The sequence below is a fragment of the Acomys minous genome (genome assembly GCF_964271855.1).
Source record: "Acomys minous genome assembly, chromosome: 18".
NCBI lineage: Eukaryota > Metazoa > Chordata > Mammalia > Rodentia > Muridae > Acomys > Acomys minous.
The window spans coordinates 38632289-38655528 of record NC_140501.1 but is presented as its reverse complement, the minus strand read 5'-3'; the positions used below and the strand labels follow the sequence as shown (position 1 = coordinate 38655528).

Genomic DNA, 23240 nt, shown 5'->3' with positions numbered 1-23240 from the left:
CCCTGCCCTTACACTCATTACTTATGCTATAATAACTTGTAGTGGCTTAAACTAACTTAATTTTGGAGATTTTGCCAAAACGGTAAATGCTTATTCCTCCTCCTTATTATTGTGTAATTGATTTTTATAGAATAATATGAAATTGAAAGATGCTAAGAAAAAGAAATAACATAAAATAACATTTTTTAAGTATCCTCATGGAATTTTCTCAAAACAAGATATGTTAGCAAAGGTTTGCCATATCAAGCTTAGCACTCACTATGTGGCAACTGCTTCAAAGTGTAGTGTTTTCTGTCTTCCTCTATAGTGTTCCAAGAGAAAGATGCAATAGAAAGAAATAAAAGCCAATTATTATATTTCCCATTCTTGAATCACTGGAAAGAATTTTTGTGTTTTTTAGACAAACATTCAAATACAGCAGGCAAATACCAACCTCTTGCTTAAGACATAGTTGGAAGAAAATTCTACCATTTTCTAATAAAAAGGCAGGAATAAAATTGTTACTGGTTATGAATCTTGACAAGAGAGGCTATGAATTGATTTTAGGTCTATGAGGTGAATAACAACGACTTGATGAACAGAGATTGCCCCTTAATCAATGTGGCCCAAAGCATAAATCCTTCAAATTATTTTTTAACCCTTAATCTGCTTTCACATCCTCCCTCAGCATCATGTAGTATGTATTTGACTTCTCTGTAATACAAAACAAGATTATTTAACAATGATATCTATAAATATAATAAAGCTCATAATTTCAAAACCAAGAAAAGTATTTATGAACTCAAATAGGTGGTTTTCTGAAGATTTTTTGTTGGTTTTATGTTTTACATGTGTATGCACATATGTGTATGAACCCAGGACCCTTGTCTTTCATGTAATAAAGCTTTGCTTTATTAACTAGCTAGGTATACACTTATCCCTGATTTCATATATATATATATATATATATATATATATATATATATATACATATCTGATAGATAGATGATAGATATATAGAAAGATAGATGATAGATAGATAGATAGATAGATAGATAGATAGAACTATGAAAGCACAGCCTCGCAGTGTTTATTTACTTATTATTGATTCATTTGATATTTAAACAAATAAAATTAGTGCTGGTTTTATCAGCATATGTACTAGAGTCAGAAAAGAACACAGAGATATCTATTAATCTAGGCAGGAATAATCTACTCTCTCTGAAGTGAAGTTTACAGCAGTACTATCCAGACTAATAAACTCCTTCTAGGGATGGGAGACATAGTTCAGTGTTTAGGGCATTGTCTGCTTTTCTAGAGTACCTGAGTTCAGTTCCTTTCAGCAACATGACAGTTTATTATAGTCTGTACCCAAAAGTCCATGATATCCAATTTCCTTTCCTGGCCTTCACAGGTACCAGGCATATAAGTGGTACACAGACATACAGGAACATAAAACATCCGTACATATAACATAAAGTACAATGAAATAGTGAAATAAAAATTCCATTTACAGATTGTGAAGAATATATTTACAAATACCAAAAGCAAAACGTAGTTCATAAACCAGGATGGCAAATGTAGATTATAGAATTATGCCCTGGAAAGTATTTGTATAAATGCAATTCACTTGGTCAGTAAATAATTACTATTAGAATTGATAGTAAATGCATTTGACTAAGAAAGTATTTGCCTTGAGTTGTAAGAATCCTAGGGTGTACAGCCTAAGAACCCATGGCCGCAGAAAATTAGCAGCCATTAAATAATCTATCTACACATTATTCCTTACTGAGTATATTTAAAGATGAGTTTTAGGTATCAAATTGTCATTTAGAAAAGCACCTGTGGATGTTGTATAAATCAAAACATAAAGAAACCACATGTATTAGCTATGCAAATGTATAAAACTTTTGTGTTCAAAAGTCACTGAATAAAATAATAATGAAATGCAAAGGAGTAAAGGGTCCAGTTAAGTCTGCATCAGTCACATCAATAACATGAGTTATAGTACATTTTGATAAAGATGTAAGTCTTCATGAAATAAAGAGGAAGTGACCAAATATCTGTTCTGCATGCATGTTCTTTCAAGAACAGTAATTGGCTAATTGTAGAATTGGAATATCTTAAATCAAGTTTACATTTCACAGTGAATTTCAATGTTGCAATAATGACTATTGTAATGAAATCATTAAATCTGAAAGCCAATATTAATTTATCATAAATCTCAGTGAATTACATTGGAAGATGAGAATGAATAGTTTAATATGATCTGTTTGATTATTTGATAACCCATGTTCACTTTCTACTTGCTAAATTCTTACTCCAGTGATAATTACATGATATTGAAGCATACTGCAGCATAGTGGTTCAGTGGTAAAATATTATCATTAGCCAAGGCTTATTTTTATTATATTTTTCATGCAGAATATTTTTGTTTATAGAGGTCTGTATATGGGATAATAAAACTCTAAATATTTTAAAACATTTGATGGGTACATTTAGAATATATGGCTCATGCAACATATTCAGTGTGTAAACTTTGATAAAAAAATGTAGCTTGCCAATTTCCCTACTTATAATTGATTAATTTTAAGTTATTCTTTGATCTATGCTGGTATATTAACATGGACATGCATGCAAGCATGCACACACATACAAACACCCAGACACACAAATACATGTATATATACATACATGTATTGACATCAAAATAAGTAATAAAATGTCTAAATAGTTATCTTGTAGGCTGATGTTATTCTAATACTGTTTACTATAAAAAGTATCTTAGGGTAGTTATTTGGAAAAGCATGGAAAATAAATGTAAAAGTTTATGCAAATATTTCAAAATTATATTTTACTTTTCCAGGAAGCCAGGTGAGTTTTACTTCCTTCTAGAATATTAAAACAAAGTATTTCCCTTAAAAATTGCATCCCCTTTATTTTGAATACTTTTTATTTCAGAACAAAATAAAACAAATAAACAAACCACAATACACAATACCCAGCCTTGCTACTCTGTGGAAGGGGATTTTCCTGCTTTAAGGCATAAAATCAGGATTGAAGAGCTTCTTCTTGACATGAACAGAGAGCCAGGTGGGTCAAGGCTGCTAGTGGAACCACAGGGAACTATACAGAGGGCATGGGCTTCGTAAAGTTCTTTAATCTAATTCTTCCATGTGAGAGGCATCCTCATCACCTTCAAGTGGGGGGAATCTCATCAGAAACAACAGCATTGGGATCCTCTGGCGACACTTCTTCATCAATGCCCAGTCCTAGCTTAATCATGTGGTAGATGAGGTTGGATTGGGTTTGGGGATCCTCCAGGAAGAAGCCAGAGGAAAGCAAACCAGTTTCAAACAGTATCACAACCAGATCCTTGACAGTTTTGTCTTTTTTGTCTGCCTTGGCCATCTGCCATAGGACCTCCACACTGGGGTGGTTAGGATTGTTCCCTAGATATTTTTTGGCAGTCATATAGCCCATTGTAGAGTTGTCTCTCAGTGCCTTGGCTTTCATGGTCCTCTGCATGTTGGGTGTCTGGCCATAGGTGTTTGTCACAATGTAACGGGGAGAAGAGACAAGCCTATTGGAGATTGTCACCTTTCCAACATTATTTTCTAATGTCTACTTCATGGGCTTTCAGAGACTCTCAAACTTTGCCTTGCTCTACTCCATTTTCTTCTTCTCTTCATCATCCTGTGGTAGCTGCAGGCCCTCCTTTATCACTGAGACCAGGCTTTTTCCGTGCAACACCTTGAGGTGCTGCACACGATACTCGTCGATAGGTTCAATCATATACACCACCTCAAAGCAGCATTTCTGCACATGCTCCAACAAAGTCAGAGTTGGCCACCTGCTCTTTGCTCTCATCAGTTGTATAGTAGATGCACTTCTGTATCTCCTTCATTTGAGACACATACTCTGAGCGGTAAGTCATCTGATCTCCTGACTGACAAGTGTGATTGTGGAGGAGCTCAGAGAGCTTGGATTCCAAGCTTGAAATTCTTGGAGAATGCCTCACAAAATTTTTTGTAGTTCTCTTTGTCTTCAGTCAACCTCACGGCACTTCTTGACAATGTTTTTGCAGATGACTTTCAGGATCTTGCACACCTGTTGCATTTCTAGGGAGATGTTCAGGATCAGGTCCTTGGATTCAATCACACCATGGATAGTTGACATACTCAGATATCATCTCATTATAGCTGTCCATTATGAACACATGATGGACATACAGTTTGATGCTGTTCTTCTTCCTGTTGTTCTCAAAAAGATCAAAGGGAACTCACTGAGGAATGAAGAATAGTGTCCTGGATTCCAACTGACCTTCTACAGACAAGTGCTTGACTGCCAAGTGGTCTCGCCAGTCATTGGTGAAGCACTTTATGGAATTCATGATATACCTCTTGACTGATATCATCAGGCTTTCTAGTTTAAATTGGCTTCATCTTATGCAACTCTTGCTCATCTATGTGTTTCTTCTTAATCTTTGTCTTCTTATTCTTATCTTTGCCACTGACATCCTCCTCATCTGCTCCCACATCTTCAATCTTAGGCGTCTCATAATCATCTGTATCTTCCTCTCTTCCTCTGCCTCATCACGACTGTTCTCCTCTCGTTCTTTCTCCAAATAGAAGGTGATGGGACAGCCCATGAACTGGGAGTGTTTCTTCACCACTTTCTTGACTTTCCTCTTTTCTAAATAGTCTGTCTGGTCTTCTTTGAGGTGAAGGATCACCTTGATACCCCAACCAGTAGGCTTACCGTGGTCTGAAGGAACTGTGAAGGAGCCACCAGCAGGAATATCCCAGGAATATCCAAGAAAAATCACTCATCATCAATGTGCATTGTGATCCCAACCACTTTCTTTGCCACTAGATAGGCAGAATAGACTCCAGCACTAAACTGGCCAGTCATGGAGATGTCTACACAGGCCTGAAGAGTATCCATGAAGGATTTTGGGCAGATTTAGTAATTGTTTCCAAGTCATTTATGAGATCATCCTTGGTCATGCCAATGCCTGTTCCCACCAAAGTTAGCATGTGCTCTTGAGGGTTAGGGGTGATGTCAACTTTTAGCTCTTTGCCATTGTCTACTTGAAAGGGTCTGTCAGACTCTCATGCCAAATCTTTTCCAAGACATTAGATGCACTAGACATTACTTCCTGGAGAAAAATTTCCTTGTTTGAGTAGAAAGTATTGACGATGAGGGACATCTTGACAGAAAAGCAAAATAGTAGTGCAGAGTAGGGTGGGCCCAGGTTCTAACCGATTCACATGGCAAACCGTGACTGTGTGGGGATAACTCAAAAGAACTCACAAATTATTTCTTTAAAAAAAGGAAACAGAGACACTTTCTAGAATTCATACTTTTGCTTTCTTTGAATATTTATTTTCAAAGAATATTAATGATTGAAGACAGTTTATAATTTTAAAGTAAAATGTTTTTCAATTAATTTAAGTAAAAAAAGGGACAAATTCCTAGGATGTTCCAGGCTTAGACTTAATGATTAAAGTTTATCTACTCTGTGGTATCATTTTAGAACACTGTTGTTTTGTTTGAATACTTTCATGTTTTAGGACCCTCAAATTTCAGGTTTTTTTGACATATGGTATATTTTGTAATCTGTGGCAAGTGGAGAGTAGGCAAATAAATAAATGCATATATTTGTAGAAATAAGTGAAAGTGTTCTTGTTATTGACTGATAACTAAAAATCCTGAAAGTCCACCACTATAGAGGTTTAGAAGCAGACAATATAATAGGCGTAGGCGAGATAGTAACTCTCTGAAACACAGTAGTGGTGGTGGTGGGGACGCTATGACAATAAGTTGTAGGCTATGGAAGAAAAAAATGCTTGTAAGGAAAGTCTAGAATTGGTGAGTGAAACGTCTAGAAACATGGTAGTTTTTGTTCTTCAATCAATTAAGACACAGACACTTGTTATATGTTAAAATAGCCTTAGTTACCCTAGGGCAGGGCAGTTATTAATCCTCTAAACTACTTTCCATAGTAGGCTTCAGGCATGGGATCCCTGTCTCAATCCCATGCCATCTCCTTTTAATAACTTCTATCAAGTTACCTCCCATCTATAATGCCATATACTTGTTCATGTTCTTTATCTGGACATGGCCTACAGTGTGGATGGAGAGTCTAGCCCAGGTGAAGAACATGAACAAGTATTTGGGGTTATGGATGGAAGGTAGCTTGATAGAAGAAGTTATTAGAAGTAGAGGGCATGGGAATGACATAGGGATCCCATGCCTGCCCTACTAATGGGAGGCAATTTAGAGAATTGATATCTGCCCTTCCCCAGGTTAACTAAAGCTACCTTGAAATAAAACAAGTGTCTGGCGTCTTAATTGATCACTAGCCAGGCCTACAGGTAATACAGATAATTTTAAAAACAATAGTTAGTCCAGACAGGTTGGTATGAGGTAAAAACCATTCTCGAGAGAGTTGTTTGCTGTGGATAGTGTGCAACGGCTGGCGAACTCTGAGTCATTGCAAGTGATCTGACCGTTAGGAAGGCACTGATCACACACTAGAATGCTGAAAAAGAGAATTGTTCTTATGTGGTGAGCAGGAGATAAATGAGGTGACACAGGATGTCTGAGATATTTGAGTCTTGCACAAGGAGACCATTATCTTGTGAAGGATATAAAACAACATCAAGTTTTGGAAGTTGCCATGAAAGAAACTAACTCTAAAGCTCTTCCTAATGCCATGTGATGACTGATAACAGTCTTACTCAGGATAGCTTTTTATTAATGTTAAGATTCTATTTAGAAAAATAAAATGACTTGAAACAGAAAAAAGCAAAGGTCCACCAATCTGAGTACAAACAGAAAAATGAGAATACTGCACTCTTTTCAAAGTAATGTTTATATCTTGTGGCTTTCTGAATTAAGTCAGGCTTCATATGCTATCATTTATGATAATAATTAAATCCAAATATAATAAAAACCAGTATTCTACCACTTTAAACTTCCTAATCAACAGAATAATGAACATCTTCCAGGGTAATTTCTTTTCTAACCTTGGAGGTTTTACTTATTTTTTTTTTTATTAACTTGTTTATTTACATCCTGATGTGATCACAGTTTCCCTTTCCACCTCTCCTTATAGTCCCTCCTTCTCACTTCCTCTCCTTGCCATCCTCCTATCCTCTTTCACAAAATGGAAGGCCTCCCATGGATTTCAACCTGCCTTGACATATCAATTTGCAGTAGGTCTAGGCAGGTCAGGCAGGTCAGGCAGGTCAGGCAGGTCAGGCAGGTCTTCTCCTATTGTGCCTAGACAAGCTGCCCAGTTGGGAAAAGATTTCCAAAGGCAGGCACAAGGTCAGATATAGCCCGTTCTCCTGGACACTAGAATCTCACTGCATCTTAGGTGACTCTTAATCTTGGATGCACCTTAAGAACAACCAAGGTATCCAATTTAAGAGTGTCCACGGCTGAGGTATCTGAAAGCAAATTCCCTCCAAGCATGGTATCAAAGGCAGTGTGTGCAAAATGTCACCAGGTAATCTTTAATATAAAGCTAGGTGGGGTCCATTAGACAAAACAAATTACTTAATGTTTTTTGTTCTTTCTTTGTTTGGATTGTCTTTGAAATGATATTTGGAGATTCAGATGATTGTGAGAAATTCTGTGGGCATTGTGTACTTCTCAGTGTTCATGTACAACAAAGACCAAGTTTATGAAACTCAATAGTGAATGAAATTTTGCAAAGTACTCTCTGAGTTTCATTCACTCTTTAAAAAAACTTATTTATTTATTTATTTATTTATTTATTTATTTATTTATTTACATCCAGATTATAGCGCCCTCACTCTTCTCCTCCTGGTCCCATCCTCCCTCCCTCTTCCCCCTACCCACTTCCCATACTCCTCAGAAAATGGAAACCCTATCCCAGTCCATTAAGTTGCATCAGGACTGGACATATCCTCTTCCCCTGTTGCCTGGGGAGGCAGTCCCACCAGTGGGATGTGATCAAAACGCAGGCAACAGAGACCATGTCAGAGACAGGCCTGGCTCCCATTACTAGGGAACATGATGCCTGAGCTGCCCATTGGCTACATCTGTGCAGGGGGGCTGAGGTCCCATTCATACATAGTCTTAGTTGGTAGTTCAGACTCCAAGCATCAGTGGGTCCTGAATAGTTGGTTCTGTTTGTCTTCTTGTGTATCTCTTGTCCCCTCTGGATCCTTCTAGCATTCTCTCCACTGTTCCACAAGACTCTATGCTTTTTGTTCAATGTTTGGCTTTGAATCTCAGCATCTGCTTCCATTGGCTGCTGGATGGAGACTCTCAGCAGAGAGCTAGTTGCTACACATTTATACGACACAAACAGTCACTCTGGTGATAATTTTAAAGCTGTACTAGGAAAACACAGTACTTGTTTTTGTCCCTAAATTATCTCTTTAGCTACAGTCTTAATATAAAGGAAGAAGAGAACTGTTATATTGATATTTTAAGAGAAAACTTTCACAATTACCTGTTAAATATCCAGCTTATTTAAGCAACATGTATATTATGTTATTTAGAAAATACTACGGTTATGGAAACTTCAGATGCAAATACAACTCTCCCCTAGAGATGGGGAATACAACATTTATTCAGCTCTCTGAAGGTAATTAGTCATTATTTTATGAGGAAAAGTCAGGTCTATCAGTTATTCTGAGGGTACAGGGAACTTTCTTTCCATCCAGCTTTTCATCTCAATGACAGTCCTGGAGGGAATCTTTTGATAGTTGATTATTATTTGAAGTGACAGGAGGCAGGCAACTTCAAACGAAGCAGCTTCTTCAGTCAGAACTAATAAACCTCGGAAGAGTCTTCTCATTCAAAATATTCCTAAGTCTGTCGATTGTGACCATAGGAGTGTAGGTGATGCTAGTGAAGAAAATATGTTATGAGCAAAAGGGATCTAATGTAATAAGGTCTGGGAAACATTGTAAAGAAAGACTATGAACCAAATAAAATAGAAGTTAATCAAAATAAAGTAGTTTCAGGAGAAAGGAGAGTCTTATCTTAAAGAGAATCTGCATTTTTGTGTTTGTAAAAATATAAGACAGCCATTCTTCTAGATGAGGGTTCTGCAAAATAGAGGTGGGTGTGAAGTGACACAAAGATAGGCAAATTACTCTTGCTGCAAATAAAACCCTCTGATTTTTTTGTTTCCAAACAGACAGACATCCTAAATCAAAGTATGTTGGGAAATAAAATTTAGGAGTACCTACAAATTTACAATCGTAAATTTGCAAAATTTACAATTTGCAATTGTAATTGCAAAATTCAAAAATGAATTCAAAACCAACCACCATGAATACAAAATATGTCGGTTATAGTCTGGCCCATATTGGTTAATGTGACTTTTCTGAAGGCTTGGTCATGCACACATGTGTACTGCTCTGCATTTTGTTAACCCCATATACTGCTCAGGAGCTTGGCCTGTGTCACTCTGCCTCACGATGAAGCCTACTGTATGTTATCAACTGCTATACATACATTTTGTGCTCTCATGTAAAGCCAGAGTTTAAGTGTAAACAAAGACTTTTAATGTATGTCTCAACACGTAAGAATCAAATCCATATATCTTTGTATTATATTTTTCTTGAGTTCTTTATTGATTCAAATATGTGCCGTATGCATTTCTCATTTGAATTTTGTAAAAGCTTATTAACTGAATCTTGGATTAGGGATATTACAGAGTTTTCACAAATTTCTGAAATGGCCCTAAACATACTTCTATCATCTTTTATTCATATTATCATAAAACAGCATTCTCAGCACATGAAATTATAAGATCAAAGTAGCAGTCTGAAAATCACTGAAGACTTTTTATGTCCTCCAGTACCAAATATCCAGCCAAGAGTTAATTCTTTATTTATTGCAATGTAAATTTGCTTTTAACTTTAATAAATGATAAAAATGTATATTAAATATTTTTATAAGATATAGTTTTTAACATGGTTATTATAATTTATCACCAATAAGAATTTATTTGTATACCTATTTTGCATACCTCTGGGCCTATGTTTTATAAAAATGTTTTGGGTGAAAAATGATTATAAATGGAAAATATTTAGGAAGCCCTCTTGTATATTCTTTAATTTCATAAAAGTATTTTACTACTAGGAAAACAACAATCCTCCACTGAATGTTTTTCAACAATGGATTTTACAGCTTTTTTTTTTTTTTTTTTTTTTTTTTTTTTTTTTAGAATTTCTATATTCCCAGTAGATATGTAACAGCATCATTTAAGTGAAAGTTGTCAGGGAAGACTTCGGGTTTCACATGAATTAAGTATAGAACTATGGATCACAAGCTTTCTCTTCATCTATTGCCTTTGGAATCCATTCATGTCCATTACAAATTCCAAGTTGATCAAAAACACAAGTAAATGAGGCTTGGGGTTGAAAGCTCTTGGATTTTATGGCAGCTACTAAGAAATGCAGCTGTAGCAGGGGAAAATTTCAGAGACTGCCTTCAGGAAATATCACAAGTAGTAATTGGCTAGGTCCCATAATTGAATTGAATCCTAATAATGTTGTGTCTTATATCCAGAATGAAATTATTATATGAAAATTATTATATGAACTCTTTTCATGAATGTACCTGAGTGTACATCTGTTTATCGTAGGTTACTAGAAAACTGTGGTTTTCAAATGATCTGTTCTTAATACAGTTTTAACAACTGTGAGAAGAATAAAGCTCCTCAAAGGGAACCAGGAAAATAGAAATCACTTCAAGTCATGATTTCCTTGAATATATATATATGAAACACCAGAAGATAGGAAATGACAACTTAAAAGATAAAAATTGACAATGGTCCTTGAGTTTTAGCTGTAATTTTCTCTCTCCAGATCTCTATCTTCTGTCTATTTCCTTGGTAATTATTCATAGAGATGCAACCAATAATAATCTGTCTCTTGTTCTACTATTCTTTAGTAGTTTCCACATAGTCAAGATTACACTCTTGCAAATATCTACTATGAAATCATTTAGAATCATCTATCACAAGCTAAATTGCCCCTTATACTTAAAGGCAATGCTTTATATTGTGTAATGTAATATTATATGGTTGGTTGATGGTGAATTTTTCCTACCTAATTTCTAAGAGCCTCTGAACAAGCAATCTTTTGTATATCATTGTGTCTCTCATTGGAATTCTCCAGATTGTTAAGAATTAGTCAAAACAGAAGAAAGTTTAATGGAATTTTGAAAAAGTACGTGGAACTATTTGTTGATTCTATGTCTCAATGTCCCTCAATTATCTTGGAATTTATTTTTCAAAAACACAAGTCCTCATCAGCATGCTGGACTTCATGATCCTGAGGCATTTCTGTTTTTCTGACTTCCTGTTACTTTTTACAAAGCATTAGGTATGTGCTCATAAATACACCAACTTGACCCCATGCTTGATAAACATTGTTTTGATGTGGATGATTCAACAAACTATTTTTAGCAAATAATTTATAGAAATACCATTATTTTTATTCATTAAAGCAAAGTGGATCATGTGTTCTTTATGTTTGAATTACAGACGAGATGTTAAACTTATTTTGATGAATTTATAGTGTTAAAGATTATAGAATAAATAAGTATGATAATGTTAAAAATGGAGATGAGAGAAACAACTCCCTAACATTTCATTTAAAAACAAATAAAATAAAATAAAAATTGTCCTATTGGAGCATAATTATTTGTATGCTAATAAAATTTAAAATATGGTAAGTACTCTAGGCATTTGAAAGCCCAAAACATAGCATATCTTAAAATGTCATATGAAAATTAAATTTCTTTAAAGGGTTTGTAGAAGATACTGAAAAACCTGACCCAATCATTCCTGTATTGCATATAATTTTAATATGGTTTATAGTATTGCTGTAATAGGTGGAGAACCCAGAACAATATAATAAAATCAGTATATATTAACACTTTGAATATAACATACAAGACATTGGGCTTGGTGCTTTTTTGTATATATATATTTCATTTACAGAAAAGAGTCATCATAAAGCCCATTCTCCATCATAAACACCGTTTCACCATTTAGAATCCCTTTTTTACAAGACTCCTTTAAACTTTATTCTATTTTTGTTATGTACACCTGAACTGTTTGACTAACTCTATATGTGCCTATTTTTAACTACTGAGCACTTGACATTGCTTAATATACTTATTTAATATTTTAATATATTATATTTAATATATTTTTATTTAATATATAAAATTCATGAATACAAACTGCATATTTTAATTTGAATACTTAGCCTAATATAGGTTAATGTAGGCATAATGTATAGATAGAAATTACATTTTAGTTAACCATAAGCTAAAATAATATATTGATTGTGTTTGGTTAAATGAAATATAATATTAAAATCACTCTTACCTGTTTCTCCTTGTTTTTGGTGTTCTTCCATCACTGGCTCATAATTATGATATGAGTTATCTGTTTATTGCATGACTCTACTATAGAAGATAATGAATGAATATTCCTTTCTTCAAACATGCCTTGCTGATCTAAGATGGCTGACTTTTCCCTTCTTCACACAGACAAAAATCTTTTACTTGTGTATCTCAGATTCAAGTTCTGATGATAGGAATTAAAAAAAAATAGAAAGAATATTGATTCTAAGTTACAATTGGATAGTGGGCTCCACAAACACAATGCAAAACCAGAGAACAGTGTAGTCTGCTGAATTATTTTACTAGGTTTAATGAGCACAAAGTATTGGGGAAATATTACCAGGCCATATGTGTAATCCAATGACAGCAAACAGCTTGTTGGTTTGGGTTCTTCAGAGTGTTACTTTCTTCCAGGTACAGAGAAGACAATTTCCACTTAAGGTCCTAAGCATTCCATAAACCATTTTCTTCCAGTTTAGCCTTACAACTCTGCAAGATAATCATGGCTCATAGACTGGCTTATGTTTTTAGTGTCTATTCTGGGGTTTACATGGAGCTAAGCACAATAGATATTTCATACAATAAAGAAATGGAAAACAAAAAAACAAAAACAAAGATAGAAAAAGGCACTAAAGCAATCAGGATATGCATGTACTCAATTGATCCTTGCAAAATGTTTGAGTAACTCAGAATTCCATATTCAATGATTAACCCATCTTTATTATATGTGAACTTCCAACGGAAAAGGAATGTGCCATACATATAAAGGTATCATAGCCATAACAATCATGCTCCTTAAGGAACCGTAATCCAGTGGAGTATGTTGTAAATGCTAATTTGTATTGCTAGCAGCTGTCACCCATTGTAGAAGAATGGCCAACAATAATCTGACCTCCCATGACCTTAGCAAAAATAGTACTTTCCAGCTGGGCGGTGGTGGTGCACGCCTTTATTCCCAGCACTCAGGAGGCAGAGGCAGGTGGATCGTGTGAGTTCGAGGCCAGCCTGGTCTACAAAGCGAGTCCAGGACAGCCAAGGCTACACAGAGAAACCCTGTCTTGAAAAACTAAAAAAAAAAAAATTTTTTTAAAAAGGACTTTCCTCGGTTCACTTATTTTAGAATATTGCGGTCTTAGCTCTGAATAGAAGCAATACTTGATTCTTAGTCATTTGGCTTTTATTACATAGTTGATTAGATATGTTCCAGGAGTCAGCTTTTCATGTTTTTCCATTTGCTCCATGAATGATATAAAGATAATGACTGCATCCTCTCTATTTCATAAATACAGACAATAGTATTTTAAGTGAAAAAATGGCATTATATAATGGAATTACTTTGAAAATTTCACGTCATATATTTTTACTAGTTGTTATATTATGTATGTTGTATCAGCATTGACTAGGTTTTTAAAAAAACTTCCTAAACCAACTTAGAAATATATTCATGTGTAAAATAAATTTAGTAATTCAACTATGTCCCTCTTCCTAATCCAATATCATTATTAATATATCTTAGAAAATTACCATTGTTTAACCTTAGAATAGCCTCTTAATTTAAACAGCAGGTCCATATAATCAGGTAAATACTTAATTTTGGGATGACTACAAATAGTCAAAATACTCTCTAATCATGGAGACAAAACCTAGTTCTATTTATAGTATATTTCTTGTTTTCACACTCTCTGCTTCCTTCTTTTTTTCCATTCTCTGGTCCTATTTCTCCCTTCAGTCCTTTTTACTCTCTTTTGTGCCCTACAAACCTTAATTTGATCCCCCTAAATCTACACATAAAGGAGAGAAATTACTTCCAAAAGTTGTCCGCAGAGAGACAGACAGACAGACAGACAGACAGACACACACACATACACACACACACACACACACACACACACACACACACACACACACACCTAGTGTCACTAACAGAATCCTGTTCCTATCAGAATTGAGTGAATTCATTTTATTCAGAATTCAAAAACACCTGTCCTCCATGTCCTCCAGCAAACATCACACACAGCAGAACTCCCCCTCTAAATCACTAGAAGCTGTATGAGACAGTAAAACTGGAGAGGGGAAGGGTAGAAACCAAACCACTTAAAAAGCTGGCAGCTCCACAGCTTTTGGGAATATGCCAATTTTGTTTTGCATTAAGAAAAAGGATGGCTACTTTCATGTCCTCTCATTTTTGTTTGCTGACTTGTTAAATGACATTCAGAAAGTTGGGTGCTATTTTCTTTACAGTATGAATCACAAAAAAAAATCCTGATGACCTACAGAAAATTTCCCAAACTGAAAAACCTAGTGGCCATTGAGTTCCAGGTGACAGTAAGGTTTCTTGTCAGCATCCCTTTCAAATGACTATCACTTCAGGTAAATAGCCACATTCTGTGACGGAACCTGGGGGACAGCTCTGTTTGAAAATTTTCGATGTTATTTGGAGAATCTTTCATGATTTTTGAATATACTGTTACAGCAATTAAAAGCAGAGGCATCTTAGAAGAATTGCAGTGTGTGTGTGTGTGTGTGTGTGTGTATGTGTGTGTGTGTGTGTGAGTGTGAGTGAGAGAGAGAGAGAGAGAGAGAGAGAGAGAGAGAGACAGACAGACAGACAGACAGACAGACAGACAGACAGACAGAGACAGAGACACAGAGACAGACAGAAAGAGGTTCAGTGCTAAAAGAACAGGTCTTCTTTATGTCAGGCTGGCCTGAGAGTTGTTAGGTAGAAGAGAATGACCTTGAACTTGTAATCCTCATTCTACCTCGTATGTACAAGGGTTACAGGTGCAAGACATTATTCCTTACACATACATATTTGTGGCTGCTCTGTGGACTTATAATTTTTCAGTGGTCCTTGTCCCAATGACATTGTTTAATCATTACATCCTATAGACAACAAGATTCAAGCTCGAGTCCTCAGCTTCTAGCATTTTCCTGTGCTTGTGGAGGCACAGAAGGCACACACGCTCTGTTCTGTAAGGACTTTGTAACCAGACAATAGCTTTTTCAAACTGTCTCTTAAATTTTTATTATTTTTAATTATTATTCATTCTTAAGGTGTGCACGTTTGCATGCCTTGGTGTGTGTGTGGAGGTCGAAGGACATCTTGCGGAGCTGTTTCTCTTCTTCTCTATGTAGGACACAGGGAGTGACCTCAGGTTCTCAGCCTTAGACAGCAAGCACATACCCTTGATAAGCCATCTTGTAGCCTGTAATAGTCTTTACAATATTTTAATGCAGCAAAATTCACATGAATAGAATAAGCTACATTAGTTATTTTCATATTTGTTATATAAAATTATATGACATAAAAAATTATAGCTACTTAGGTATGATTCTCCATTTCAAAAGTCACTTTGGCAGCATGTAAAAGTAACTCAGAATCTCTTTTTGCATATATATATTCATATATACATAATCATATATATATGCACATATATGAATCAGATTTTTTTTTATTATAAGAACCACATATGATTTACAACACATGGGAAGAAATATTTATTTTCACTTAAGAATTCAGATTTTTCAGTCCATTGGAGCAAAGAAGGCAAAGCAGAGCAGTGCAGTTCACATCACAGTGGTCAATAAACAGAGAACACAGAGCGAATAAGAGCCAGTTAACCTTTAAAAACATAACCTCAGTGAATTAACTTCTGTATCTAACCTCAGAGCCACAAGTTCCACCATCTCTAATAATAATATCAGTACTGAATGATGTAGCAGAGATGTCTGGAGGTGAAACTTCACCACACAGCACACCTATGTCACCATGACTCTGTAACCCCTAAGCTATTTTCTGTTGGTATAAATGAAGTTAGTATATATGAGTTTAAGCTTTTAACAGATATCTTTTTAAAATATATTTTATTAATTTATTCATATTACATGTCAATTGTTATCCTTCCATTACTCCCTCCGTCTCATTTTCCTCTTACTCCCTTCCCCTATGACTGTGACTGAGGGGAACCTCTTCCTCCTGTACATGCTCATAGGGTATCAAGTCTTTTCTTGGTAACCTGCTATCCTTCCTCTGAGTGCCACCAGGTCTCCCCATCCAGGAGACGTGGTCAAATGTGGGGCACCAGAGTTCATGTGAAAGTCAGACCCCACTCTCCACTCAACTGTGAAGAGTGTCCTGTACACTATAGAATACTACTCAGCTATTAAAAACACACAATTCCTGAAATTTGTGGACAAATGGATTGAGTTAGAAATGATCATAATGAGTGAGTTAATCTAGAAGCAGAAAGAGTCAAATGATATATACTCACTTATATCTACACACTAGCCCAAGGAGCATGTCCCATGAATGTCTTCACTTATGAGGAAAGTGCGACAGAGGGGAAGACATCCAATTGGGACTCTAGGTGAGAGAAGCATGGGAGAATGGGGAGATAGAAGGATCCAGAGGGACTTAGAAACCTACAAGAAGAACATTATGATGGGCGGATCTGGGTTTCAGGGGTCCTGGTCAAACTATGGCACTAGCCAAGGACAATACATGCAGTAAACTTCGAACCCCGACCCAGATCTAGCCAATGGACAGAACAAGTATCTCTTTGATGTATCTGTATAACACAGGACTGGAAAACAATACAAATGAATTAGGGAGTTGAAATATTTTTTTAAATATTTATTTTATATATGTATATTATAAAAGTAATTTTAACCCAATATATTCTGGTCACTGTTTCTTCTCCTCCAACTTAAAAACTCACCCTACTCCATAAGCTTTCTATCTGTTTCTTTAGAAAAAATAAACATATGCACATAACATAAATAAAAGCAATAAATAAGTAAAAATACAGAAATCACTCAGAGAAACAAAACTCATGAACATGTATTAACAGAAAACATAATGTATAACTAAAAGATTAATAAAATTAGTGTGAAAAAGAGAGAGAATTGGGAGATGGAGAGATGGCTCAGATGTTAAGAGTACTGCCTGCTCTTCTAAAGGTCCTGAGTTAATTCCCAGATCAGGAGAGATGTCACCCAAATCCGTGAGTAAGCTAGAGAGTAGGAATTGGGTAAGAATGTCTTTTAATATCAGTCATTTATTATAAAAACGTTTTGTTCTCCACATCAGCAGATTGTATTTTTACTTTCAAAAAATAAGAATGAAACAAAAAGGAGTGAATGTGAGTGTCTTCATTCTTTATCTTCCATGTCTTGATACTATCTAGTGATCCTCAAAGGTAACTTTGTCTCATAACAAACTATGAAAATAACTGAAGAAATCCATTGGCTCCACTTCATATTTTGGGCATAAGCATATGACTTTATCATGATGGCCATTTAGATAACATGAAGAAAGAATATAATTAATAGAAAGATGTAATATTTAAATTTATATTGATAAGGTGAAAAAAGAATTTCAAGAGCTCTCAAGCATATCTCTCTATACTCAGCTCAAGTACATAGAAGTAAGTTACAAATAACTCTATAATGCCAAGAAGCCTCATGTAAGAATGTTATTGATTATAACTCTTACTACATATCTATAGAATCCTAAAAACATTAGTTTTATAAATGAATACTTTCAAATTTATCACATTATTTCATCATGTTCCAAAATTGTACTATGTTTCACTGACATAGCATAAAACCATGTGCGTAATTCTATGCTTAAAGGAAACTAAAAAACAATAGAAGAAACCAACGTTGTAAGCAAAGAGATGAATTATGTATTATCACACTAGAAGTACTTGACCTTAGAGACGAGGAATGATTATAAGTATTACTAAGATATATAGCAGTTAAACAAAGCAATTATTAAAATACAAATAGGGCTTAATTAAATATGATCATTTTCAGAAAATAAAATGTAAAATGTGGACCCTTTAAATAATTTGTATTCATTTTTCTATTTCTTATGCATGCTTTGTACAGTTTTGAAGGCCAGTGAGAAACATTCCCTTGAGAGGTCAGGCTCAGCTTTCTCTTTACAAATCCTCAGAGACACAATTCAGCTGTACAGATGGCCTCCTGGTTTGGGCAGCTTGAGAAAAGTGTCCGTGTTCCTCATTAGCAGTTGAGCAACTGTGCAAAGTGCTCTGATTCATTCAAAACCTTCTGTCCTCAGACTTTTGATGAGTTGGGTACTGAGAAGTAATACCTGTCTGCTTTACTGGTCCCTACAGGGCATCTCATACAGGGCAGAAAAGTGGTGAGACTGACAAGAGCTCCCCTGCACCATGGAAGAGCATCAGGACTCAGAAAGTCACACTGTGGTAGTGTGCTTTAGACCTCATTGGCAGGAAAATGAAGTCTATGTGTAAAGAGTACAAATATTCCTGGCAGCAACTCGATAGACCTGGACCTCGCAGGTCAGCAATGAACTGCCACATCAATTCTTTCTTTGATTCTTGTAGTTTCCAAGTCTGTAGTGGTGTTTACACAAGCAAGGTTTCCAGAAATGTATTTGACTCTTAAACTGATTTCCAGTAAATTAGGCAGTGGCATAAAACATAAATTACAACCTGAAATAGTACTAGAAAATGATTATTAAAACGTGTGCCAAATTATATTTAATATCAAAAATGAAAGCTATGCTAATGAAGCCAAAAGCCCCACACTAATTTTTTTGCATACAACTGTATTAAATATAATGGGAGGGCCAGGAGTTATTAGCTTCTAGATCTTTTCCTTATTTATAATATAATGTATAACATCTCAAGGCCATTCAATATAATAGCCATCATTTTGATTTGTAAATGCATTGAATTAAGAAAATGACAGTTCCAAATTTGACAATTGTATATTCTTAGGTGTATATTGGGAAGGCTCTTTGCATGTTAGTCTGAAGGATTTATACACCTGAGCTGACAGCTGCTTGGAAAAACAGAAAAAAGGAGGGACATTGATACCAGACTCAAAAGTACATTTGAAAATTAATGTAGTTTTCTCTCTCTCTCTCTCTTTTTCTTAAAAAGCACTGAATATTTAAAAGAAGATTGGCTATAATGTTTCTTCATTGTTAAGGTCTCTCCTGTGCATTGTGAGATGTTTATTTGTGAGACTCTGGTCTCTGTTTCTTAGAAACCAGCATTAGTTCTCCAAGTTATGATATCAGGAAGGCACCCTACATCATCTATAACTTCATCCAATATTGCCAAGAACAGGGAAGTATGACTTTAGAGACAAAAACCTGTCAACCTAGGCAAGATATGGCAGTGCTGCTTCTGCCCACACTTTCCACTCCAGGTATAAATCTCTTAAGTGTTTCAGGCAGCCCAGATAGAAATGAGAAATGTAATGAGACAATAAGCTGTAGGGGTCAAGGACCAAAGAAAGAATAAAGCAGAAGGATCATACAAAATGTGGTCCAACAGAAGAGGAGCTCTCTGCCTCAGGCTTCCTGATGAACCAAGTGAGCTCTTTCTTTGCCAAGATCTAAAGTCCTTTTAACAATATGAGGTAACCCCTACAAAGCCACCAAGGGAAATAAGGGATCCGTACACCGTGAAGTCAGAGAAACACTGACAGAGGCCAGAGAGAGACTTTGTATTCTGAAAAGACACAGAGACTTTCCTGGTATCAGTTAGAGATACTACTGAGACAGGGTCCCAGTGGCCAGTTAACAGTAAGTGCCTCTTAAGTATTAGAAATGTTAAGGATAGATCTAGGAACTGGATGATTGATAGAATCTCCCAACTTTAACAAAAAAAGATGAAGACAAACTAAAATCCAGGGAGAACACATTCTCCTGAACCTGCAGAACAATAACTATACAGACCAGACTTTGGTGTAACTGAAACTCCTGGATAAATATCCACTAATGGTATGGAAGCTAAGGAAGCCACAGAAAGGTAGGCTCAGAGGGTTATAGTCCATGGCAAAGCATAAGAAAAGTTCAGAAAGCTAAATTTAATGGGAATAATTATAAAAGACCCAAGAAAATAACATATTACTTGTAAGAGGGAATAGATATTCTAAGATCAGCTTTCTAATCTGAAGAAAGAGAACATTAGTGCTGTAATGTTTTAGGGATGCTGGTGTGATATCTTAAAATCTATTGCTTTCAAATAACATTTTGTTTATTGAATAAGAATTTCTTAAAAAATATTTTATTACATTCATTTTACTTTCCATCATTTTTTTCAGAACTTCCCCACCTCTATCTCCGCTCAACTTCATATTTTTTTTCACTTTATCTCATAAGATACAAACAAACAAACAAACAAACAAACAAAAACCTAAAGTCCAGTTTGTATTTACTAATTACTCCTAGGTGACAGGACTTCTCTGGAAGAATATGGTTAATACAATAAGCGTCACTGACTTGAAGAAAACTGATGTTCCTCACCCAACAGCAATCAACTTTCAATAGCTCCTTAGCTAGGGGAACCACCTTTCAGAAAGAATAGAAAATAGTCAAGCACTCAGGAGGCAGAGGCAGGTGGATCACTGTGAGTTCAAGGCCAGCCTGATCTTACAAAGTGAGTCCAGGACACCCAGCTACACAGAGACACCGTGTCGAAAAACCAAAAACCAAGAACAACAACAGTAAAGAAAGAATAGAAAAGAAAGTTGTACTAAAAAGAAAGAAAACTAAAATTATTTTCAACAATAAATTTTTGTCACAGCAAAGGAAGTTCTCTAAACAAGGGAAATAAATGTTAAATAATAATAAAGTCTTGAGACACAAAACACGTAGAAAGAAAAATATGGATAAACATAAATTTGAGAAAAGGAGGTTTCTTTCTTGGAAAAATGGAAGCTTTAAAAAAAAGCATTACATATTAAAAATTTAGAAAATGTGTTGATGTCAGAAATAAATTTGTCATTTTGTAGCTGCTAGGAGTAGTAGTTCCCTAATGCTTTAAGAAAAAACATCCATGTAACTACACCATTAAAAACTATCCTCTATGCTGGCTTGCAGAAATACACAAATGACCCAGAGTCTAAACAGTAGACACAGCAAACCATTGAGAGTCTCAAAAGAGGTTCATACAGTCATTCACATCCAGATATATATATATATATATATATATATATATATATATATATATATATATATATATATATATATATTGGGTTTTTTAAAAGCAGGGTCTCTCTGTGTGCCCTTGACTGTCCTGGACTCACTCTGTAGACCAGGCTGACTGTGAACTCACAGCAGTCTGCCTCTCAAGTGCTGGGATTAAAGGCATGCGCCCCCACTGACAGGCTAAATAATTTATTCACATTATATCCCCATTGTTATGCCCTTGCTTTCCAGTTCCCACTCTTCCTCCATCTTCCACTCTATTGACCTCCCCCAGTTCTCTGATGGGAGGCCTCCTCCCCTATCATTTGATAACAGTCTATCAGGACTCATTAATGTACCTGGCATCCGGTTCCTCTGTGTGCCCCCAAGGCCTACCCACCATGGGGCAGTGATCAAATTGTATGCACCAGAATCATATGAGAGGCAGTCTCCTCTCTCTCTCCTTCCCATACACATAAATCATGAGCTACCATTAGCTACATCTAAACAGGGGTTCAATGAAAATGAAAGCACAACATATTCAAATTTTTGAGATGCAATCAAAGCAATACTAAGAGAAAAATTCAAAGCACTAAATGCCTTCATAAAGAAATTGGAGAGGTCCCATACTAGCAACTTAACAGCAAACCTGAAATATCTAGAACAAAAAGGAGCAGACACACCCAAAAGGAGCAGACCACTGGAAATAATCCAACTCAGGCCTGAAATCAATATAATCAACAAAACCAAGAGCTGGTTCTTTGAGAAAAATTAACAAGATAGACAAGCCCTTAGCCAAAATAACTAAAAGGCAGAGGGAGACTATTCAAATCAACAAAATCAGAAATGAAAAGGGAGACATAGCCACAGTCACTGAGGAAATCCAAAGAAACATTAGGTATTACTTCAAAAGCTCATCTTCCACAGAATTTTAATATCTAAATGAAATAGACAATTTTCTTGATAGCTCCCAACTATCAAAATTAAATCAAGATCAAGGAAAAAATTAAGTATTCCTATATCTCCTAAGGAAATAAAAGCAGTCATCAAACTCTCCCAAGGGTAGGGGTGGGGGGGAAATAACCAAGGCCAGATGAATTCAGCATAGAATTCTACCAGAATTTCAAAGAAGAGCTAATACCAATTCTCTTCAAAGTATTCAACGAAATAGAAACAGACGGAACATTACAAAACTCATTATATGAGGCCACCGTGACCTTGATGCCTAAACCACAAAGACTTGAAAAAGAAAGAAAATATCTGACCAATTTCCCTTATTAACATTGATGCAAAAATACTCAGTAAAATGTTTGCAAGCTGATTGCAAGAAGACATCAAAGAAACCATTCACCATGACCAAGTAAGCTTTATCCTATGCATGGAGGCATGTTTCAGTATACAGACACATCCATATGATCCATCATATAAACAAAGTGAAAGAAAAAGTATACATATGGTCATCTTCTTAGATGCTAAAAGGCATTTGACAAAATCAAACATTCATTCATGCTGAAAGTTTTGAGAGATAGGGGATACAAGGCACATCCCTAAACATAATAAAGGCAATATGCAGCTAGCCTATAGCCAACATCAAACTAAATGGAGATAAACTTAAATAAATTCCACAGGAATCAGGGAAAAGACAAGGTTCTCCACATTCTTTGTACCTCTTCAATATAGTAGTTGAAGTCCTACCTAGAACAATAAGAAAATTAAAGAAGGTCAAGGGAATACAAATGGGAAAGGAAGAAGTCAAAGTATCACTATTTATACATGGTATGATATTATACATATGTGACCTAAAAATTCTACCAAGGAACTCCTTCAACTGAAAAACACCTTCATCAATGTGACTAGATATGAAATCATTAAA

General features: G+C 35.5%; 1 long non-coding RNA gene and 1 pseudogene across 3 annotated transcripts in view; both read right to left on the bottom strand.

The window, feature by feature from the left end:
- Positions 1-3137: 3137 nt before the first annotated feature.
- LOC311589205 (heat shock protein HSP 90-beta-like) lies at positions 3138-5191 on the bottom strand (annotated as a pseudogene). The gene has a single exon. The product of its transcript is annotated as a heat shock protein HSP 90-beta-like (transcript).
- Positions 5192-8607: 3416 nt separating this feature from the next.
- The window catches only part of LOC311589337, a 62661-nt gene continuing 48028 nt past the window's right edge, over positions 8608-23240 (bottom strand). For both annotated transcript variants that reach the window (XR_014776505.1, XR_014776506.1), the window contains 2 exons: positions 12377-12577; positions 8608-8871 (listed from right to left, as the gene is read on the bottom strand). This is a non-coding gene — a long non-coding RNA (uncharacterized lncRNA). The remainder of the gene's footprint in view (positions 8872-12376; positions 12578-23240) is intronic.